This window comes from Ochlerotatus camptorhynchus, unplaced genomic scaffold (assembly GCF_037179485.1).
Source record: "Ochlerotatus camptorhynchus isolate MF236.1 unplaced genomic scaffold, CSIRO-AGI_Acam_v1.1 ptg000196l, whole genome shotgun sequence".
NCBI lineage: Eukaryota > Metazoa > Arthropoda > Insecta > Diptera > Culicidae > Ochlerotatus > Ochlerotatus camptorhynchus.
Genome location: NW_027040686.1, coordinates 4,409,115 through 4,431,868, shown reverse-complemented (window position 1 = coordinate 4,431,868; position 22,754 = coordinate 4,409,115). Strand labels below are relative to the sequence as shown.

General features: G+C 36.5%; 2 protein-coding genes across 2 annotated transcripts in view; both read left to right on the top strand.

Annotated features, from left to right (window-relative positions):
• The window catches only part of LOC135702723 (probable peroxisomal acyl-coenzyme A oxidase 1), a 365,647-nt gene that overhangs the window by 257,165 nt on the left and 85,728 nt on the right, over window positions 1–22,754 (top strand). The window lies entirely within an intron of this gene.
• The window catches only part of corn (cornetto), a 159,823-nt gene that overhangs the window by 79,654 nt on the left and 57,415 nt on the right, over window positions 1–22,754 (top strand). Inside the window, exon 2 of the mRNA XM_065223734.1 lies at window positions 18,864–19,094. The gene's annotated coding sequence lies outside the window, so the exon portion shown is untranslated. The remainder of the gene's footprint in view (window positions 1–18,863; window positions 19,095–22,754) is intronic.

Sequence of the window (22,754 nt, the reverse complement as noted above, 5' to 3'; positions counted from 1 at the left end):
CCTTCTCCCTCCACCCACCCGGAAGACGTACGAGCCCTCATGCGATCCATGTTTTACGTCATGTGAATCGAAATGTAAAACAGCAAAAGTGCAGCTAACGTTGTTTTCTTTTGCAACAATGTTACGCACCTAAAGCACGGCCGCCATCCTCCACACTTACACATACACGCACACTCTTATGTACGTCTCACAAGACCGCCGAATCGTCAACTCCCTGAAGCTGAATTCACGAGCTATTATGAGAGAATAATAACCATACAGCAGCAGCAGCAGCACCCGCAAAGGAAATGGCAATTTTCAATTAAAGCACGCCGTGGTTGATGGACTCACATTAGCATTCACGTGCTTCTGGCTACACATTTTCCCGGTGTATGAATATGATCAACGATCACAGTGCTCCGATCGTTCGCTCGATCGCTCGTGCGTCTAGCAGGCTGCCTGGCTGGCTGGATTGATCGATCAATACAATCCGTCGTGTACGCAAATCACCTGATGAATATTCAATTCGATTGGCCACCACCGTGACCATCATGCGGGTACAGGCGAATGCGAGGGTGAAAGGCATTATGGGATGGAGGACACGACACGGTGTTTCTTCTCGCAGACATCATTACTCTCGCTCGTCCAACCAAGGTTACAATCAATCTACATCACACCGCCAAGATGCATATAGAAAGACAGATTTCCACAAAAAAAAAATCAATTTCATTATACTGGTGTTCAGTGTGTTGTAAACCACTTGCTTGTAAGTTTCACTTGGGATGATCATCGTCGCGCGATAAGCTTCGCAGTACAATGCTTGCAAGTGAGTTCATTAACGTCACGGACAATCCCACGAACTAGATTATTAGCCGCCGACGTCTTTCTGACGTTGCACTTCCTATTTCCACGCGCGGATTTTTTTTATGAAGATGAAATGGACACAATGGAGATTTCGGATCGATCGTCACTTTGCAACCAAGTGACGATCATCGATGTTTTTTTTTGCAGTTTGCTCCAGTTTAATACGATCGATGTGTGAAAAAAACTAAGGTGTTAACTGAAGAATGTTCGCGGGCATTGGTAAAGCGTATAGCCATTCACTTTCGTTGCAAATGGTAATTGGACTTAATTAGAGCCTCCAACGAAACTAATGACGTGAAAGGAAGGTGTACTTTCACTGTTTCGTTTTTTGCTAAGAATTTCCCCTAGCCCAAATTTTTTTTTAACGACGACGTAACTGAGCGGTTCCATATCATTAAAGCAACGAGTAATTTTCATCTCTTTTGATTTGCATGAAACCTTGCATACAAGTTTTTGGGGAAGAAAAACGCCGTTTTGCATACTTGGTTCGCCATTTTGAATCTAGCCTTACTTATGAGAAGGGCCTATGAAAAATGCACATGATATCTTCAAAAAATTGTATCTCGGAAACGGTTTGTCCGATTGGTTTGGTGTCTTGGGCGAAGTTTTAGACAATTGTTGGTGTTATATGGAGAAAATATGCACGGTAAAAAAAAAAGTTTGGTATTTGTGTTTTGAACTAAAATATAAATTTTCCCTTTAAAGTGACATGTCAATAATTTTTTTATTATCCTTATGTTATAGCTGACTAAAAATGCTATCTAGTGCACAGTAGGTTGTTCTGGAGAAAAATAGGTTACAATGAAAAAAATTGTTTTTTAAAAAAATACAATTTTCAAAAAAGCTATTAAAAAAAGTCAAAAAAGTTTGTCACTCTAATTTTATGAAAGTACATCAAATTTGCAAACAAAAAGTACTTCGGTAGCATTTTTCTAAGATGCACCGTTTAGAAGATATTACTGATTTAATATTGTTTTTTTTGATAACTTAATAAGTTTTGGCCCTTTTCGGATGTACTCCGTGTTTTTTCAGTTTCAAAAGTATTTTTTTCGGAAAGATTGGAAAATTTTGAGTTAAAATGACACTGACAGCTTAAAGATTCGAGTGAAATTCTCTGCCTTAAAAGTATTTTGAAAAACAAGTTACAAAATCCCACTATCAGGAACAATGATTTCTTCAAGTGATTTTTGGTGCGTTGTGCTGAAAATGTGCATTCAACTCTTGCATATCGCCTAACAGTTTAATCCATTTAAACTGGATGTGTTTATACTGTGCATATTTTCTCTCTATTGCCGAACATCGCCACAGACATCAAACCGATGAGACAACTCGATTTCGAGATACACCTTTTTGAGAACTGCAAATGAAAGCTCCTCAATTAGCAAGATTCAAAAGAGCGAATTAAGCTTATTTTTCAGGGATGGTGATTGTGCGCAATAAAAAATAACATTATATGTTGGATATCATCAGTTTATTTTTATTCCTGTATTTTTATAAAATTATTGTTTACACAACTTTCTTAACAATATTGAATATTTTGGCATCATTGTCAGGACAGTTTGAATAAAGCTTTGCCTTTATTGTATTTTTTGATAGAGGAAGAAATGAGTGGAATTTTAGAGTTCCTTGAATTGTTTTTGCATTATTATATTGATTATTTAGCTGCAAAGACATATTTTCGTATTCTTCTGTAGTAGAATAACAAAATGACAACTTTGTAAGTTCTTCTTCTTTTCGTTTGTTTGCCCAATTAAACAACTCTCTTGCAGTCTTTATCGGGTGTTCGCGTTCTTTGGCTAAACTTGCTCTGGTAGCCATGCGTTTTATCGTACCTCCAATAGCATCGCATGGACCTTTTCCATGCGATGTTGCGAAGAAATGCCATTCAGCGTCAATACCATACTTTGACTTAAATTTACAAAGGCTAGAAAAGTTTTTTCGGTTTTTATACTGTGAAGCAGCACCATCTGACATAAAATAAATTTTTTTTATGTTTTTATTTTGATCAATTTGTAAAAAGTTTATCATTTTATCAATAAACAAATTGACAGCGACTGAATCATGTCTTAGTTCTTCAGAAATTATAATGAAGCTAAAATGTTTAATTTGCATATTTTCAGTATAATATATTACGAAAGGATGGATTGTGGCCTGTTGCACGTTCCAATGGTGTGATTGAACTTCATCCTGCAAAACGAAGCTGTAATTTTCAGAAAAGTCACAAATAGCTAAAAATTCACCATCTTGCAAGTTTTGTTTTGTAGTTTTCAAAAAATTGGATTGTTCGGTTTTTACAAAATCATGCGGAATCAAACTTTCTAATTTTGAACTGAAAAATGAAACAAACTCATCGGTTTGCTTTACAATAGTTTCTAAATCACATCTGTCAGTGGTAACCCATTGTTCGAATGAAAGCTTTTCAACAAAGTTTTCTTCCAGTTGTTTCAATAAACTGTCTTCTAAAACTGAGGTATCTGGGCAGTTTTTACATCTTCGTAGATGGCAATGAGTTGTCTTATTTTCGCAAAGTAATCTATTCGTTAATGTTTTTAGATCATTCAAGACATTGTATTTTTTTAAGCTATGTAGAATTAAATTGACATTTTCATGCGTAGTGCAAACGCAAACATTATGTGTTCCTGTGATAGTCAATAGTTTACATTGCCTTGGCCGGAGGCTTGCAAATGATGAAAACCCTATTTTTACATTGACGTACATTTCATTAAAGAGATTAAAAGCTTCTCTCAATGTCATCATTAACAATCTTTTCTGAACAGCTGATCTCTTATTTCCTGTCTTTACGCTAACAAAATCTCTTTGGCCTGGCATTGCACGGCTTATATCATCGTCCTCAAAAAAATTCAAAACCAGTTCTTTTGTTTCATTACTCAAAGCTTTTCCAGAGCTTGAACCTTGAGATGAATCAAATACATTATCTCTTTCCTTTCTTGCATCTGATGCCACATTTCTACTGGTTTTTAATTTCGTCTACAATTTTTTGTACTGACCATGATTTTGGCAACAATGATAAAATTGATAGTTTTTCTTGCCTTGTGGCTGAATTTAAAAATTTAATTTTACATATTTTCTATGACTTCATCAAACTCGTTTGATTTTTCTGTTTTAGCGTCTAATTTAAAAAGATTTCTTCGTACACCTTCGACGATTTCAGCGCACTTTTTTTCAGGATAGTGAACATTTTTAACCTTACCTAAATCTATAGGCGAAACACGAATAGCTGCTATTCCTCGGTTGAATATTTCGACGTCTACAGGCATCGTGAAGTCTTCATTTAATTTAATAGTGCTTAGCGTTGACTCTGATGGTATCGTGACCAAACTTTCATAGCTTTGCGAATCAGGTACATCAGGTATGGTCTGAACAGTTGGCATCCTTGAGCCGCCGGCTACGCTTTGTTCCTCGTTTTGGGTGAGGTGAGCTCTTGAATCAATATGTAGACGGCAAGACGAACAAACACGAAAATCCTTGGTGTTCAGTGTGGATACCTTGGAAAATCCAATTGATTTTAGTTTTTGGATGATACCATCCGTGAGATATTGCAGCTCTTTCGAACACTGAATGTCTTTGAATGGGCGAATACATCTTATTTTACTCATTTTGTAATCTGTAACATAGAAAATATTTTCCAATTGTTAGTTTTGTACGAAAATATCACAAAACATATCATTAAAATGTGTATTTAAAACTTACCTTTGCACCAAAACGTGTTACACTTTCCTTTACAATTATTATGTTATCAAACAACACTGGATCTCGTTCAAAAACACAGGATTATGAGCTGAAATTACTATAATCACTATGCTACTAGCAACCTTTCTGCATTTACTGTTTGGTTTTCCCTAGTAGATACTGGATGAAGAGTTGGAGCGAGGTAGATTTGCTGGCGTAGGTATATTGTTATTGAAGAAGATTGTAAATTGTATATACCTGGAATGAATAAAGAGTGCGGCGGTTGTTGATTGAGGTATCAGTCGGCAGCCCTCTAGTTTGATGGAAGGTGACTACTGCGTTCTTTTTATTTATTATTAAGGAACGGTCAACGACGGAGCTAGCCTCGTTATGGCCAGCGTGGCCATGGTGGACTAGTTCCAACAAAGACCATGTTTACAATCACCAACTTTACGTAGTACAGCTAACTGGTATCTGATTACCTGTATCTAATACTTGTTAGCACGTTTTCAGCACAACGCACCAAAAATCATTTGAAGAAATCATTGTTCCTGATAGTGGGATTTTGTAACTTGTTTTTCAAAATACTTTTAAGGCAGAGAATTTCACTCGAATCTTTAAGCTGTCAGTGTCATTTTAACTCAAAATTTTCCAATCTTTCCGAAAAAAATACTTTTGAAACTGGAAAAACACGGAGCACATCCGAAAAGGGCCAAAACTTATTAAGTTATCAAAAAAACAATATTAAATCAGTAATATCTTCTAAACGGTGCATCTTAGAAAAATGCTACCGAAGTACTTTTTGTTTGAAAATTTGATGTACTTTCATAAAATTAGGGTGACAAACTTTTTTGACTTTTTTTAATAGCTTTTTTGAAAATTGTATTTTTTTTAAAAACAATTTTTTTCATTGTAACCTATTTTTCTCCAGAACAACCTACTGTGCACTAGATAGCATTTTTAGTCAGCTATAACATAAGGATAATAAAAAAAATATTGACATGTCACTTTAAAGGGAAAATTTATATTTTAGTTCAAAACACAAATACCAAACTTTTTTTTTTACCGTGCATATTTTCTCCATATAACACCAACAATTGTCTAAAACTTCGCCAAGACACCAAACCAATCGGACAAACCGTTTCCAAGATACAATTTTTTGAAGATATCATGTGCATTTTTCATAGGCCCTTCTCATAAGTAAGGCTAGATTCAAAATGGCGAACCAAGTATGCAAAACGGCGTTTTTCTTCCCCAAAAACTTGTATGCAAGGTTTCATGCAAATCAAAAAATACAAAAAATAAAAACTGGAAAAATTTCCCACTTGTTCGTGGAACCGCTCAACTTAGCGTTTCAGGCTAAAGTTTACTGCATAACAGTACCCGATTCATAATCCACTATTGGTGTTGAGTTGAATTAAACTGTTCTAGTATGTTCACTGAGGCTAATTGATAAGGCCCTGCTCATAATCTACATTTGAGATGTTTTAGACCCCTCCCCCTTCCCACCGTGTAGACAATCGACAACATTTTGGAAACTTGTCAGGACCGTAGACACTCGTCAACCCAAAGTTACACGCAAAAAAAAAATCCATGTAAATTTCGGTGTACTGAAACTGACATGTACGAGCGTCAATTATGACGTTAAATTCAAGCTTAATTCAGTTCAATTAATTGAATTCTTCCCCGAGCAACATATTTCCGGACACATTTAATCAGGGTGTCCACTGAACCGGGAAAACCGGAAGAACCGCGAATCGAAAACAACCGGGAAAACCCGGGAAATAATCGGGAATTTAATTGGAACCATAAAATAACTTTTTTTAAGCTTTATTAAGGGGGGAGTACACTTTGATTTTTCAAAAAAAAAAATGCATTTTTTTGGCTTAAAATGTTCCTTGGGATGTATACTTTAATTTAGAAAAGACTCCAAGTCCGCCAGAATATTCCTTACCGCTTTACGAAGCGATTTCCTAAAACATGTACCGGCGCGCTGAGAGAGCAATTTTATTTTTAAACGCGTGGGAAATAACTCTAACCAGTTATCATCAAATTTCGATATCGCCTAGGTTTTCTTGTTCAGAATTAAATTCTGCTTAGAAATACGTATCCACATTTTCGATTTTGTCAAAAATGGATTTTTAATCCACGATTTTGTAAGCATTTTTAGGGTGAAAAAATGGACTTTTTTCCTAAGGCCACAACTTTTGAAAAAAATAATTAAAAAAAAATCGGAATACGTATTTCTAACCCAAATTTCATTACTTATCAGGATTTTTGTTCGATTTATGTTCCAGGATCACATGGAAAGGAGGTGCACCGGCCACGGGGAGACGCCAATCGAGTTAAAAAAAAATACAAATTGTAGTTAGAAGGATAAATAATAAATGGGTTATAACATATTTGCCCTCCCTGAGTGTTTTATTGCTTCAAAAAATTAACGAAAATGCCTTACTTTTTGGACGTTCAAAGTGTACTACCCCCTTAAGGAGATTTTTAGCCAACTGACTAGTTCATTTTCAATTTTACTACATATTCTAAGTTTGAAATCTCAAGTATTTCTCTTAGAATCTCTTGAAAATTTCTTCAAGTCCAGGATTTTTAACTATTCCATAGTACAGCATATCAAACATTAAGTCGGGGAAAAATAGCAATGTACTCAAGTCTGGCATTTTGGATACTTATGTTAATTTTAGAACCTTGAAAACTTTTCATGTCACTTCTTCTTATTGATCGTATTTCTTATCGCTTATCGCGTGCTCTCAACTTAGGGTTAGTGAAAGCTTTCGATGCCTGTACCATTTTTGCATTAGTATAATTGTGTGGCAAGTACAATCATACTCTATGCCCAGGGAAGTCGAGAAACTTTTCAACCCTAAAAATTCTTAGACCGACCGGGGATCGAACCCAGTCACCTCCAGCATGGTCTTACTTTGTAGCTGCGCCTTCACCGACTGAGTTAAGAAAGACCCAACTTTTCATGTTACAGCATCTAGAAAATTTCTCCACTTCTGAGATATTGAATATGCGTCCGTAGAGGATTTTTTCTAGTTTGAGATCCCACATACCTTATTGTTAGACATTTCTGAAATTTCTAGTCCCATAATCTTGGAACAGTTTTCTAATACCAGATTCTTGATATTTGTTCTCTCAAAGTCTTTAGATTTTTTAATCCTGGGTCTTGAATTTCTGTGTACGGAATCTTGAATGTTAAATCATTCCTTTGGAACTCATCTCAAACTCCCTCGACAATTTCACAAGGATTGCCTTAGAATCATTCAAAAATATCTTCAGAATTAAGTTTTTTCATGATCCTTTCCGGTATTTCATAAAAAATTGTTTGTAAGGAAGAACATTCTTACTGTGCAAAACACTTTAGCAATTCCTCCCAGAAAATAATTTTGAAATTCACTTTACATTTATCTTCGGATTCTTAATAATTATCGCGAAAATTGGCTTTAATTTCTCTCCTTAATTTTCTTTACAATTGGCTTGGAATTTACTTTGAAAATCTCTTGATATGTCATTTAAAATTGGGAAAAGTATGCATGGATTTCACCTCAGAATGCTTTGGGCATTTTTCTTTGAATTTCTTTGAAAATCTTCTCAAAATAGAGGTTCTCTTGGAATTTCTTGGAATGTCTTGAAATTCTCCGTAGAATTTATTTGGAAAATTCTAGAGAACCTGTTAGTAAACAGAGTTTTTTTTTGGAAATATACTTGGCAAACCTTCCCGAAAACTTTTTGAAATTTCCTCAAAATTATTTTGAGTTCTCTTGTAGCTTTCTTTAAACTTGCTTGAAATTCTGCAAATAATTTTTTGACCTATTTAAAGCTTGATATTCCCTTAGAATTATTACCTAATTACCAAAGTCGTGAGTTCAAATATCATCCCCGTACAAGTCACGAATGAACCAAGAGCGTTAAAGTGACTATAATAATAATAATAAAAAAAATATATTTATCCTTGCAGCCCTCTTCAGAATTTTTCTCGATTGATTTATTGATAAACGTTTAAGAGATTTACTGCCATAGATGATGATTAAGTGTAGTTTCAGGATTGTAGTCATAATATTACAAGGAATTTCAGGGAATTCGAAGGAGGAATTTTAATTTTAAGAAAGGATTCAAATAGAATTAACCGTACCAGTCCTTTTGATAATTTTGAGTTCCCTGGAATTTTACTCATAATTTCCATAATAGCACTGTGCGAGACACTGGATTTTTTTTTCTAGGACAGAACAATCTAATCATATTTGACTCTATTGTGGTCCCTTGAGTCTAGAATATACTTATTTTATAACACGTCACCTTTTTAGGTACTGTCCTCTTTATGATGTGTGATATAATTTACGATTTGCAGCCAACTTGTGCAACGAAAATGGCTCAAGGAACAGTTGAAAACACTATCTCGATGTTTAACCCCTCATTTGGGTGATATTACTAATACTTAGGACGCCGAGCCCCTCCGTGTGACAAGCTCGCTGATCTCATACACTCCTGTAGGGTGGTACAGTCTCAAAGAGAGCGATAGCTAAAAAAACGTTACGTGTAAGGGCAAAAGTATACAGTGTATCTCAAAATTGAGCGTACACCTGAATGGGGAATTTTTTGAAACACTGTGAGTAGATAAATTTTTGAAATCTTGGCTAGTGGTTGATCAACTATTTATTGATTTATCAGTATGGCTTTGGACTTTATTGGCAGAGTATGTATAAAGTTTGAGTAATTTCAGTAAATTTCAGGCATTTAAAGATCTTTATTATGACAACATATTAGCAAAATTTCAATATGTTTGGTTCATTGTATTTCAAGAAAATGAGGTTTTCAGGAAATTTAGTTTTTCTAAAATAGCTCTAACTTCTTACACACTCATCCAAATAAGCCCAATACTATACCGATAACCAGCAGTAAAAAATTTAGAAATCTATCATTTAAGATGTGCTCGTACAGCTGTTATTTTTTTCTGAACTGTACGGACAGCTGTACGCTCAATTTTGAGATATACTGTAATATAATAATTTAACATATTTTACTAAAATTTACTGAATTCAGTTAGGGCGTACCTAAACAATAGTTTTGTTGCGTTAACTTTTTTTTCTGAGCATTGTATTTAAAGCTAGCTATTATGCACATTTTTGCTGACAAATCAAACCGAAAAAATATTTATAGCGGTGCCGGTGGTGTCGGGATTCTCTGAGGCATAAAAAATTTGATCACGCCTTCCTTTGGTCCATGAGTTGATGAGTCGATTGGTAGGGTCTAGATGTGGGAACTGCCTTCCTGGCGTCGGTAGCATTGGTATTCAGTACGGAAATCAAATCAAGAAAAAAAAAACATAATATCTACGATTTTCTTTAAAAAAATACACCCTTTTTAAAATCAACACTCCAATAAAAAAGCGTTCAAAGAAGGAAATTTTTGCAAAAAATCTCAACCAATTGTCTAAAACTAAAAACAAAAGCACTAGACTTTTGTCTTGCTAAATTCCCATCCTGGACCACGTTGTATTGGGTAGCATTTTCATAAACGAATTTGCTACAGTTTCCAAAAATTTGAGTTATGAAATGTTTAATGGGTCAGAGCAAATCAACTATTATTATGCCCATTTTTAGACTCTCCCTTATCTCCTTAAGGCTTGGTATTTTTCCTGAATTTTCAGACTTAGATTTTTATTGACAGCCTGAACTTGATTTTTTTTAAATTAGTAATTTAAATATAATGATAGAGGGTTATAAAAAAAAATCTCCAACAGTTTTCTAGATTCTGGTATTCAACAGAATTTCCTAAAAAAGTTTTATGAAAACTATGAAATTTTGGGAAGAAATAAAATGGGATTCTGTGAAAAATTATAACGAATTTCTGTGGAAAACTCCAAGAGAGTTATGACTACAATTTCAAGGTTATTCTGAGAGAATTCAAGATGAACGTTTGAAAAGGTTCAGTGTGCTTAATGTAAACTATGAGATAGATTTATCACAATTACACCACCCGATGGAGCGAGCTTCTTCTACCACATGCTGCTGTTAGTTTTCGTCATCCGCGAATAATCGACAATGATAGTCATTATTTACATTGGACACATAAACCTATTCGACATGTTTGTCTAGAATTGAGATGGGAGATTCAGGTGATGTGTAAGGAAAAATATGCGCGGCATTCTAATGTTAATCTTAGAAGAATTGATCATGAAAATTGCAGGTGAATTTCAAGAATTTAAAACAGGATTTTTAATGATAATTTTAAAGAAATTCTCAGGATAATTTCGAGAGCATTCTGAGTAGAGTTCCTACCATGCTTGGCATACACAGTTTTGCTCACGAACTGCTCATTTGCTAATAACTTTGCAAACAGTTGACGAAACATAGTTCTGTTTGAAGCAGTTGATACAATAGAGAGTATAAGCTTGTTATAGATGCGTAAAAAAAAAGTAGATTTTAATTCTAGTAATAAACTGTATTTGTTTTTGCGTTGCAAAAATGAAGTGAGAAAATCGCTGCATATCTCGGACTTTAAGTGTAAAAAATCATTGGTGTTGATTCAAATGTTAAGATTTACATACTCTTTGCATATCTATAGTAAACTATGATCATAATCTATCAATTACTTCTAAGAAAAACAAATTTCAACAACTGAGTGAAAAGTTATTAACAAATGAGCAGTTGGTGTGTACAACTGTGCATGCCAAGCATCCTACTGCTTTCGAGAAAGAATTTCTAGGGTATCGATTTCTGAAATTAAATCCAAAATAAATCTTAAGATAATGCCAAGTGAATTCGGGGAATTTGTTGCAATAGAAATATGAGAAGAATTCCTAGGGAACCGAATTAAAGTTCCAAAGAAGTGTGATAAATGTGGGCGTCCATAGAGAAATACCTGTATAAAGAGAAAGCGACTATTATTACAGGTATTAGTACAAGACACTTAAGAAGTCACTGATGGACAGGCAGTGAAATTGAATAAAACTGTAAATCTCTACTAATCTCAGACGACCGCGATTAAGCGGTTCAATTCCTTTAAGACATTAATTATGTAAAATGCAAATGATAGCATGGCTCTGTAAAGTTTATTAGATTGAGCCTGTACAAATTTATTAATTCACAAAAAAAAATCCTCATCTCTTTCTTAATACTAGAGAATTTCCAAGCAAAATTACAATTGAGTTTCAAGGACAAGATTCATAGAATCCTCAAATGGCTGCTATCATGGGCTGATTCTACAAGGCACCAACTATGACAACGGTCATTTGTGGATTATATAAACCTTGCCCTTAAGAGGATTCCGAATAAAATTCCAAGAAAATATCGAGGAGAGTTCGAAGAGATTTCTTAGGAAAATTGCAAGGGAATTCTAAAATAATGTTGAAGGATCTCTCTAAGCATTCTAAGGTTATTCTGAAAAGAATTGATGGTGAGAATTCCAAATGAATCTTAGGAATTTCAAAAATATTTCTGAGCACAATTTCAAAAGAATCCTTCGGCGCTAGCTAGTGTGTATTGTACATTGTATTTTGCGATCTGTTGCGTTCAATTCCAGTATCAATTATAATTAAGTGTATGCTGCATTCTATCAACCAAGTTTCACTGATCAGACACACACACTAGAGCAATTATAAATCAGGTCACGTTTCTTTGAAAATAAGCAACGCATACACGTGACTCAATTGCAATCGCTCGCACTTCCATTAGGAAAAATCGACATCCAACTCCAACTCTTGCGTGCCTGGAAACAATCTATCTTCTACATTAGTTCTATAATCCTGGTTTGGCATGGTTCGGTTTCATGCCCAGCTGGTTATTACTGTGCAATTTGATTTATGTTTCCCCCATGAAAGACACGCGTATGCATGATTTCTACGTTGAAGACGACAACAACGACGACTGTCCCGTCTCATGAACATTCACTATTTTCTAGTTCTCGGCCGAACTTGATTTATCTACAGTGAAGCAATGTCCCAAGTTTGACGAAATCGTTTCGTTCCGGGACTGAACATTATCAAAACAGTAGAGTGCAGCTCTGATGACCCTTCTCGAAATGCAAATGCAGTAGCCCTTGATTTATTAGCGCCACATGTGACACAAGGCACACAGAAAGAGAGATTTCCGTGATGGACAGAAAAGAAATCGCGTTCGTTGGGGATCCCTCTCACTCGCGTCCACATTCGATACATTTTCACGCGAGAAAGGGAGCTTACTAATTGAAATTTAATCCACTTTCATGCGGTCTCAGTAGCATTTTTTATTATTGTCGTTTTCCCCCTCGTCTTCGTCGTTCGATGTTGGCCGCCCGACCGTGTTGTTGCGAGGATGCATCATCGTGTGGATGGAGACCAGCACGGATTGACACGATTTTGAATGCGTCGTCGTCGTCGTTGCCGTTCACCGGGTATCGAGGTCACAAATTGTGGCTGAGGTGAGTCGTGTGAGCGGATTTGCTGTTGGTCGGCAGCTTTCGCTTTTCTGCAACACAACTATCCATGCTATGCAGCAACATTGCTGGAAAATAATAATAAGAAGAAGGATATCTGCTACGATGTTCACGATTTGGACAATTTCGAGTCTCTTAAATTCAATCTCAAAGCCAAGCCGGATTAGATCAACATCGTAAAGCCATTACGGTTCTATGCATTTGCCTTTATCAGAAATGCAAAGACGATAGAATATTGTAGCTGACATTAAAGTCTCTATCTGGAACCATTTATCTCGAACGACCGTTCATAGCGTTCCATACCCAAACATTTCAAGGACGACACCGGCGGGCGAAATAGAATCTTTTGTGTGTGATATAGAAATTTGTTTATCTTTTCGGCTGTCAGCACGTCTCGTTGTTTGCTGTTTACTTGAACTCCGAACATCTTTTATCCGGACGTTTCACCAAGCTGTCTGGAACGGTCTTTCTGTTGTAGGTGGTTATGGTTGAGAAAGGATTTCGCCATAAACTTACGCTTTCTCTACTACCTCAATCAATCCGCAAACCGAAAGGAGATGAGGGTGTAACACGATGAAAAGCTGAAGATCGAATGTTGCGTGCGTGTGTACTGAATAATGAATTTCGATTGGTTCCACCGGCAGACATTGCGAGCGGTATTGACGGTTGGAAAGATTTCGCTTGGCGCTTGATGTTTGGTGAGTGAAATAGGTCTTTTAATATTTGACATTGTTTGGAAGATTTCATGTTGTGCTGTATGATACTAGAGGTTCCTTGGACAGTTTTTCGATTTGGTGTTTTTCTTGTGATGAGTTACTTAGTCAACAACTTAACAACGACGTATGATTAATTGTAAATTGTGCCAAATGATTGCGACAAAAACTCATCTTTTGAGTTAATATTCAGAGTGTTCATGTGCGGATAAATCTCGAAAAAATAACATGATGCGAATGAAGTCGCTCTGACCTGTTTCAGGATGATACTAAGCGTGACAGTATCTTTCGGCACGGAATCCTTTCCTTCCAGGATGTTTGAATAGATAGTATCAATGAGTATTGAGACTTATGGACCGGTCCAGTAAAGGCTAACTGATCTTCGGAGAGGTTTTAATGATATCAAGGGCCTACATACAGATGGCTCCAAGAGCATTTACGGGGAAATCTGAAGAACGGTTCAATTCAGCGCATTTCCTCATTAGTCTGGGATCGTTCTGGTGTGTTTCAGAGCTAATTTAGAAGAGTTTGAATGTTAATTTTAAGGTATATATTCAAAAAGTGAATATATGTATTATATTTGCTTGACGAAATAAATAAATAAATGAGTCGTTGTTTAGAAGACTTTAATAGCGGGTATACGAAAAAAATCAGTCAGAAAACATAAAGGGCATGTGGAGATTTACTACTGCTTATTAACCGCATTCTACTTTGTTGGGGTGTGGTTCTTAGGCTTTCTTCGACAGAATACGATCCCAATTAATCTCTCATCTTTATCATCATTCCCCACAAACCTTCACATCTTAATCGAGAAGAAATATATAGTTTCTCTTAGCAAGAATAGTATATGACCCTCCCGAATACCGATACCGTAGAAATGGTGCGTATCCAACAACCCGCTGAATGAGTTTTTGCTGTCCGCGAAATGTTTTCAGCTTGTTGACTGAATGTGGCTTGCGGACTGGGAAATCATTTTAAAGATTGTTAATCAAAATCCATACATTTCTTACAAAACGCCTTCCATTTTGTATGAGGTGTATGAATTCAATCTTGTTTAGATTTCGGTAGCCCACGGTATCTTTGGAATTTTCTGAAAGTTTTCCTTACAATCATCGCAAGATGTCTTCAGAATTGCTTTCAGGATTCCCCTGCATAATCTTTTGATTCTCTCTGAAATTCAATTGAAATTTTTGTCCATATCAGCCTTGGAAATTCTCTGCATACCACTTTAGGAATCACCTCTTGGAAGTTCTTAGATTTCTGTCTACAATTATCTTAGAATTGACAATAATTCTCGCGAGAGCAACTCGATATAAGGTGCTCGGTTACCTAGAGGTGACCGTTTTTGCGTACTGAGCAGAAAACCATGGATAACATCACTTTCTATGGTGAATATAGCATCTCTTTCTATTAGAGGTGGGGAGATGCAGAGGTGTTTCCGGTCTCTATAGACTGTTCCGTTGATTTTAAATACACTTTGTTAGTGAATTAAATGAAACTAGGGTGAAGCTTTAGGCCATTTTATTTTCAAATGTTGTTTATTATCATGTTTTCTTTCACACATAAATTGAATTTGCAGGATTTTATTGAGAGTAGCCGAGTTTTCTAACTTTTCCATTGACACTAATCACAGTACCTTCGCCTGCCATTTTTACCACTCTAGACCAATCTTTCTTGATTTTTTTCAATTTTATCAGGGTAATTTGGTGGATTCAACTCTTTTGGCACATATGTGACTTTATAATTATTGTACACCACTCTAACGAATCCTTTAAATGTATTTTCATTATTACGTATTTTAATGTTCTAATATATTTCATTTCTCCATTACATATGTTTACTATATATATATAAATAAATACTGGGTTGGGAGGGAGCATCAGGGTATCATTTGACCTGGAACTGGACGATTGGAGTGGTATGAAAACCGGAGTCTAGGAGGGAATAAACACTATCATTTTCTTTATCCTACCGATTCGATTGTGATGGTGTAAATTCTACTCCAACAGTTTCATGGAGATTGACGCGCCCTTCTTAACAAACCATCCTGTAGGAAGCTTAAGTATTGTGAATTGCGTTATTTGATTTGTTGGATCGTATCGTTGGAAGGAGATTCTTAAATTCCCGTGGATTTCGCCTAAGTGCCTCTGCTTACGGGTCCACCCCACCGTTTTTGGCCCTTCATACAGCGATATTGTGAATTCAGATCGGTAGCTCAAATTGATCTTGCTATTAAGTGGAGCTGCATACAAGACAAGATCTTCGAAGGGATGGTGGCTACCTTACATACATACATACATACATACCAATCTAACGAATCCTTTGAATAGTGACAGGAAGCAAGATCAGGTCAAAAGATTACAGGTTTGCCATGCTGCCTGATGAAGGGTAGTAATCTGTTTTACAGACATTCCTTCAAGTAAACTTTGCTATTCATTGTGCCTGCCGTTATAAATGGTCGAGAAATGTTTCCACACTGGCATATCGCTTGCCAAACCACCGACAAACTAACATTTCTGATCATTCAAATTACAAAGAAATTTCTTATAAAAGCACAAAACTGACATCTGCCGCCGTGTTCGCGGAAAATATTTATCCTAGCCACGAACACGCGTACAAAATGTATGAGTTGGTTCGTGTCTAATCTATTTCGGACAAATTATTTTTATCTAGATAAAACATTTCTATGGTTTTGACAGATGGGATCGCTGCACATTTGAATCGGCCGTTATGGATTCTCGATCAAGAGTTAAGTTTAAGTTTCATGTCGGTTTGTCGGTGGCCAAACTATGACCTTCTTGCTAAATTTTTCGGTGTAAATGGCTTTGACCGATTCAGGAACATTTTTTTTTTCTCTGTTCGGGACGTAACACCACAGCGACCAGTAATTTGATCTATTGTAGTACAGGGTGCGTGACAAATTTTTGCAGTAAATTTCAAATAGTAATTTCTCATGCTTGTGCATCATGATTTAGATATATTTGGCAGCACTGGATAGCTTATACTGTTAGGTGTAAGATTTAAACAAACAATGTTGAGTTAACGTAAAGATGTCGAAACAAGAGAGCAATCTGTCAGCCGTTGTCGCTTTGTTGCGCGCCGGAGTATGCATGAAAGAAATAATTCGGTCGGTAAATGTGTCTGAAAGAACAGTGTATAATATTAAAAAAGGCTTGGGAAAGTGATAAGACGGAGCACCTGCTCATACTGCTAATAAAGCACAGAAATGGCTTACGGAAAATATTTCGTAAATTTGGGAGGAAGAAATTTGGCCCCCAAGCAGTCCCGATATCAATCCGTTGGATTATTTTGTATAGGGCGTCGTCCAACGGGATACCAATAGAACCCCTCACACCACACTTAAGTCGCTAAAAGCTAAAATCAAGGCAGTGATGACATCTATGGATCGAAACATTTTAAAACGTGCATACTGCAGTTTCCGGAAGCGTCTAACTACAGTCGTCGAAAGGGGAGGCAATTTTTTTTGAATAAATTTACTTACAACTTCCATATGTTGCGAAAGAAAATAAATCGCACAAAATTCATTGCTAGAATCACTAACTGGTGTATTTTTTCTCAAATATGCCATTTACTGCAAAAATTTGTCACGCACCCTGTATATCCCGTGTCCTTAGTTTAGTGCATGTCGTATTACTCCATCACTATTGAGAAATGATGAAGTATTCGAATTTTTTACAGTTGTCATTCTGGTATTTATCGCAAGGACCCGACTCTAATTGAAAGGTTCCGCTATTTATACCCTTTGTCAGTCAAAATTGGATTCCTTAGCAACAAAATTAAGGAATGACACCGATAATGACCATGCATCAGAACCCTAGTCTTAATCACTTCAAACTAGGGAACAACGAATAGAAGATTAGGAATCAAATAGATGAAGACTAACTAACGATTGCAGGGTCAACGGGGCCAGGTTTTCTTCCACGCCTCGGAGAATCTTCGAAAGTGCATGATTCTTCATACTTCCGTTATGCGGTTTGTACTGCTCCAACGTTCACATTCTCCTCCTTAGCCAGGTTTTTTTTTTAAGGAAAGCCCACTGACGGTACACCATTTGTGCATAATCCGTTTTCTTTGTTCAGGAGTAAGGCCACGCATTTTCACATTTCCTCGCAAAATATAAAAAAAAAACTGATCACACGTGTTAGAGTAGAATGTAAACATCAGGATGCAGCCAGAATTTCGTGAAATATTTCACGCAATTTGAAATAACGGTTCATCGTTAGTGTATTTATTATTATCGGAACGGTCTTTAGTAGCAATGTCTGTCAAACTAACAATCATTGCCTTCCTCGATGATCATAAGGATGTGGCAGGCGCCGTTATTGATTTTAAAAATACTGTTTCATCAAAATTTGCACACTGAGAATGATTCTTTGTCACACTTATTGACAATCGAGGCAGTTTTCCGCTAAAATAATTTTGGGATTTTGTGCTGTAAAAATCCTTAGTTTGTAGTTTTTCACATGTTTATTTTCTTTAGAATTTGAATCTGGTAAATCTGAATTTGAATTGGAAGCTCTCTGGAATACGTATTTTCATATTTTAATATATAATGTATGCACAATTTGTCACAACCTACCTAAATTTACAGAGAACTTTCACAGCAAGTTCGAAACATTCCCAAGTCAAGTGATGTTTTTTTTTCAGAGTAGAATACTTTAAAATTTTAAATAACTCTTCGCACAATGGTATCGGATCTCCTTTTGTTCGAATCAAAATAATTCACCGTTTCAAATTTCGCATAACCAGCTGCAATCGCTACTGGCCGCTGGTCGCTATCAGATATGCTAATGAACCGGAAAACCCTTGAATTTTATTTTTTTTTTCGTTTACCTCAAGCACGTGCGCAGTGTTCCGGAATCCGGAGGTATAGAGGGAAAGCTGCAAAAGAAATATAGGTCTACCTATTATTGAGCATTGAAATAGAAGCTGGCCTCGTTTTAATGCAAAGCGTGCAGTGGCCACCAGACTGCGGTATTTGGTCGCCCAATTGGTCTCTTCTCCATATGCACAACAGAATGCTCCGTCGCCAGTGTCGTCGTCGTCGTCTATCGGAAGTAGCAATAAATCCCGGAGCAATCGTTCAAATTTGGCTATTTTATCGCACACCAAATATATGCGGGTTTCCATTTTGGCTAATGTTTTGTTTTCGTCATGTTCTCTTTCCAGATTATTGAGCACTCGAGGGATTCACCCACCACCACCACCACAGTGCAACTACTCGGTTTGGTTCAATCAACTTGACCTGAGATTGACCGCTTACTTCCCTATATGGTGGATTGGAGGACATCCGTCGTCTTGAATGTGTGTTCTTGCTCAATAGCTGGGTGCTGGTGCTGACGATGCAAATGCTAGGTCACCCGTCCGGTTGCTGCTGATGCTGATTTCAATTCAAGAGAGGTGAGACTTCCATATAGGACCCAAATGAGGCGCTCGTTCGCTAGTTGTTTTTTTTTCTCAATCATCTCGATTCGCACCAAATGTATCATTACGCACTTTGAGAAACCATGAGCGCATGATTGGGAGATCTTGATCGGGCATAAAGGTCAACTGTGCTCGTAAAAATTACCACTACGACGATCGTTGGCCAATAATTGAGATATCAGCAGTTGATTGATCCGAATATTGTGTTCAGAACGCACAGAGCCATGTCTGTCGTGAAAAATGATTCGTGCTCTCAACTAAATCGGTGATCACACTGATGATCGTTAAGAGTGCTTCCGCTACTGCCACAACGACTGCTGAGTGTTAAGAGGTATGGGTACTGGCTACAAACATAGCAACATTAAAACAATCCTGACCCACAACAGTGTATCGTGATGGTGGCTGGCTGGTGCCATTCACCTGTCACCGTGAATTATGGGCTCGTTGACTCTGCAAAGTGGATAAACTTCGACACATGCCATATAGCGCCCGTGCTGGCTATTTATGGAACGAGCATATTGATTCATCTCTTTTGCAATTCGTGAAAATGTCACCCTCGTGCATTGTTTTTGCTGTTGCTATTGTTGCAACAAGTAGTTCTTTGGGTCGCGACACATGGTGATCCGCTCCCTATTGATGAGAGAGTATTGACATCACTCTTTTGAGTGGTTCATTTCAGTGTTGCGGTCCTTGAAACACCATCCTGTTGCCGCAATTCCGGAGTGCATAATCGGTGCATAATTGCAGCCAATGAGAGCCTCGCGACTCGGCGGTCGGAAGTTATTGCAATGCACTTGCCTTCCATTCTCGCTCTTGGATGAATAACGACAACAGGAAATCAAGTGTATAACGAAGGCATGCGATGACTGTTTGTGTGTGTAGGGTTGTGCGTTTTAGTACGTGTTGAGTTCTCAGCTGGTAATTGGTTATCTTCCGTCTAGAATCTGGTTTATGTTGGCAGTATATTCTGGTGAGGGTTACACAAAAGGAAGCGGAAGAATATGGAATTATGTTTTCGAGATATGATTAATAATGCTTTTGGTTTTGAAGGTCTTCTGTAATGAGCAATTGCGGTTTTAGTTGGTTGCGTGAGAAAATACGCAATTGTCGATGGATCTGGTTAGTTGTTTATCTGCCGGAGTTGATATAAGTCCAAAAACGGAGCTTTGAAATGTGATTCCTTTTTGGGGTTTTCTTATGTGGGGGTCACCCTTGAAGAATAAAGATGTGCGTATTATGGACAGAAATAGACTGTTCCGACAATAACTCCTTATGAATCATTTACAGTCATTTGATCTCTATCATCACGTATACATAAAAAAGGCAAGCTTGAAAATTGAGAGCTTATCCAAGCCAAATAGCGAAAAAAACATCGAATTTTTCTACGACTTCCATAAATCTTTGGATAATTGTTCGCTATGGGCAATCATTCAACTTTGTGCTAGAATTTGGCCATTTTGACTCGCGCTTCATTTCTCAAAGTGGCGTGTTCGATGTTCTTTCAATAGCACGAAAACGCCTCGTCTAATCGAAATGAACGTCTGAGACAAAGTTGTAGGAAAATTAATGGCGTTCCCAGAAAAAAATATTCAATACTGAACTTATGTTTAAACTCAAACTTATAAAAAAGGTAAATTTATGTGAAATTTCCGTATGAACACTAACAAAAATTGTAGAATATAAAATTTATTTAAAAAAATTTGAACTTGTTTTACATATAACTTTTTATAAATTTGTTAACAAATAACAACTTTTCAGACTTAAGAAATCAGTTTTCTACAAAAATAATAAAAAATAGCACCAACTTGATGGTTATCGCCATTGGAGAGGGTAAAGACTGATCTATTCGCCACTTGCTCTCGAATCTGAGCAAGAAATCAGTAGTACTTAATCCGACAAATATTTTACAGAAAGCAAACCTCTGTTACGCATAGTAGCTTTTCAGAAATGCTGGAAGAGTTAGGATATTTTAATTTTTGGTTTTTCTAAATGCTCTTGAATGAGTGCCATAGAATCCAGAAAATTATGATCTTTCAAGAAAAATACATCAAATATATTGGGAGTGGTATACTTTTTTTTGGGATAAAGTGGAGTTTGTAGTTAGTTGAACAATTTTAAAATCCTTCCATCACTAAATCCGGAATGGGGTTTGAGTGTAACCATACATTAATTTAAAAAGACTGAGTGACCCTGTTTAATTTTTTTTTAATTTTACTCAAAAGTGCGACATGCTATAAAAGGGTGTCTACTACTTGGAAAACCGTTTATCTTCAGGAAATTTAATTTTTCCCGAAAAAACCTGGAATTCTCAGGGAATTTTGAAATTAAAACAATTTTTCAAAATTAGATTTACGGTTTAGCGACTTGCAGTCAATTTAATTGTTTGTAAGAAAGTTTGAACATACTGAAAAATAAGCACATATCATCGGTAAGGTAAGAGACGTGTGTGTGTGAGAAAGTTTGCGAAAAAATCTAAGGGTACCGGGGGAATTCGAAACCACAATTCCCATTCAATACACGGGTGCATTGCCAATTATACAACGGTGGACCTATATGGTCTATGGATGTATTTGGCTAATGACATTTGAGTTTCGAATCCGTTTCCCACCCTAGTCTTTTTTGCGCAAGCGTTCTCTAATACACAACAATCGTCTATTATCGACGATATGTGCTTGTACCGCAACCACTCAGTATCAGTCGATGTGAACAAGCACATCTCATTTTTGTGTGCATCCTTACATGCTGAAGTATTTCCAGTACAGTATGAAATGCAACAGTTGAACTGCCGGCCTCACCTCCGACCACCGGGCCGTAGTGATGAGTATCATCAATTACTTTTTGATTTACGGTTTAGCGACTTGCAGTCAATTTAATTGTTTGTAAGAAAATTATAATAGAATATAATAAAGTACGCCGAGGAACCATCTCAAGAATCTCAAAACATGTTATTATACAACCAACTTTATTTTCATCGTTATTCGTTTTTACACTTTGGACGTATTAATTTAGGAGTGAATTTCGGAAACTTGAATTGTTTTTTTACGGTGCTGAATCATGGACATTTTCTACAAATTTTAAACTTTGAATTTTTTTTGAATTCCTGGTCCTAATAAAATCAGACTTGGACAAATGTTCAAGAATTTTAAAGGAAAATAAATATTCAGGACGTCGGCCAATGAATATTTTCCAAAAACCCAGATTATTCAAAATAAGGACCATGCCAAACTTTACGGCATACGGACTAGAATGAATGAATTTGATGTGAGTTTCCATGGATCTCTAGGGATAATTTCAAGGGAAATCAGAGAAGAATTCCATGGGAAGAATTGTTAGGAGCACTTGAAGTGAAACCTGAGGATTCCTTTCAGGTTAGTTCTGTTGAACTCCAGATTCCAGGTGAAACGTTAAGATAATTCCAAGGTAGTTCTGAGTACAAGGGAATTCTTAGTAGGATTCATAAGAAATTTCCAACAGAATTGTGAGAAGGATTCCAAAGAGAATTCTATGAAATTTGAAATGAGAACTCCATGGTACTTGTGACTAGATAGCCAAGAGAATAAAGAAAAAATACAATGGGAATTTTGAAATGAATTCTGTGAAAATTCTAATGTTAATTCCAAAGGAATTCTAAGGTAT